Raw genomic sequence first — 2,369 nt, 5'->3', positions numbered from 1 at the left:
ATCATTGTTTAATCCTTACGTTAATCTTCCATCTCAAAGTTCTCATCAACTTCTTTTTTTTTATTATTATTATTAATACTACTACTATTACTACTACTACTGCTGCTACTACTACTACTATTACTACTATTGTTGTGTTATTATTGTTGTTATATTATTGTTATCTATAATTTATACAATTAACCTCCCTAAGGTTCGACCCTAGTCTTGCTGAGTTATTTATTATCTCGACACTCCTACACTTGGAAGAAGACATCAATCTTTTGGTCGTGTTATAGTACACATGGTGTATTGATGCATAAATGATTAAAAAAATCAAGTAAATCATCTAAAGAACCACTATATTGGTAGTGATAGTAGCTAATTAAGGTATAATGAGATGTGATGCTTATAATCCCAAGTTCAAATGATTTATACAAAGTTATAAATTCCAAGCTAATTTGAGGATATTGAAACTTGGTAGATATGATATGGTGTTTAGAATATATTGATTAAAGATTTACTCACCAATTATTTTTAATTTTATTGAAATAAAATTTTCATTAAAAAAAATTAGCAAAATAACTAGGCTGAAAGGGACTGTAAAAGAAGCAAAGTTACAAGTGATCACAATAACCAATGTATATAAGAGTTTAAAATAAGACTTTTATTGTTTTGTTGGACTTTTTTTTTTCATTTAAGATGTTGAAGCACAAGAAAAGAAGTGTAGAAGATAATAATAAGGGTATTATAAAAAGAAAACCAATTTGTGTTTGGTGAACCAAAACATCTTCTACCTACCAGGAGTTTGGATCATAAAATACCCATGATATGATAAGCTAAATCAGTCAATATTAGACCATACAAAATATCTTTTATGTCAAAAACAAAAGGTAGAGAAATTGGCAAAGAAGATGCTGCATAATGAAATTACTTAACACAACTATAACCCATTTTATTTTCAGTATTATTGGTTGAGAAGAAATGCTACACTAGGAGATTTTATGTCAAGAACATATTCTTTACTCTATTGATTGATGATTTAATGGATGAATAACATGGTTCATATTTCTTCTTTATGCTAGATTTAAGGTTTGGGTATCACTAGATAATAATATTTGAAAAAGGTATGGAAAAGACAACCTTTAAGACTCATTATAAGCATTATGAGTTGAAGGTTATTCCATTTGGTTTCACTAATATACAAACCACAATTCAAGGTTTATTATTTGTATTTCAGATTCTAATTTTTTTTTTTATCTTTCATACTTTAGTTTGTTTTTTAGTAGATGTAGGGTTTTTGAATTGATTTAAAGATCTTGTAAATCTTTTGAGGAGACAACCACTGTATACTTATTTTCAGATAATAAAATTATGAATATAAGGTTCATAACTACATTCTTTTTCACTCATTAAACTTGTAAATTTCTATATTATTTTTATCCTAAGATGAACCTTTTATATAAACTTTTCATATCTCAATTCTAGGTTATTTTTAAAAAATCAATTTCTTTTTCAAAATAAAAAATAAAATAATAATAATAAAGGCTAACAACATGGAAAAAGTAAACCAGGAAATCAAGCTTCAATTTTAGAATTTTTCAAAATAAAAAATAAAATAATAATAATAAAGGCTGACAACATGGAAAAAGTAAACCGGGAAATCAAGCTGCAAATTTAAAAAAATTTCAAGGCTTAATTGTACCCCATTATACAAAAAAAATACAAATTCAATGTCAAATTAAATGATTATTGGTTGAATTTTCATAAAAATTAAGTTCAAGGACATAATAAAATTTTTAATATGCTAATTTCATTTAATCATAGGCCAAATTGAATTTTAATTATGTTTAAGAATTAATTAGGGTGTAATTGAAGGATTTAATTAAGTATAAGGACTTAATTATACATTAAATGGGTCAAATTAATTTTATTTGGTGCTTACTTGGTGAAAAATTAAGTTTGAGAACCTAATTTGGGTTTAATTGAGAAAATTAGAATTTTACGTGATCAAATTTAATTTTTATCAAGTTAATTGATTAAAATTAGGGGCCAAATTGCAAGATAATTGAAGTTTTGAAGTCAATTAGGGATTAAATTAAAAAAATTGACAATCAAGGATCAATCTGCAAAAGCCGCTAAAATTTAGGGACTTAATTGACAAAACATGGGGGTGAAATTGAAAAAACTAAAAGTTTAATGGTCTATTAGAGGTTAGATTGATAAAATCCGAGACTAACACGACTAAAAGATTGATGTCTTCTCCCAAGTGCAGGAGTGTCGAACTAATAAATAACCCGGCAAGACCGGGGTCGAACCATAGGGAGGTTAATTGTACAAATTATAAACAAATATTAAAAAACAACAATAACAACAACAGTAGTAATAAT

This window comes from Populus euphratica, unplaced genomic scaffold (genome assembly GCF_000495115.2).
Source record: "Populus euphratica unplaced genomic scaffold, PopEup_1.0 scaffold414.1, whole genome shotgun sequence".
NCBI classification, from domain to species: domain Eukaryota; kingdom Viridiplantae; phylum Streptophyta; class Magnoliopsida; order Malpighiales; family Salicaceae; genus Populus; species Populus euphratica.
The sequence above is the reverse complement of the archived record's forward strand: the minus strand, read 5'-3'. Positions refer to the sequence as shown.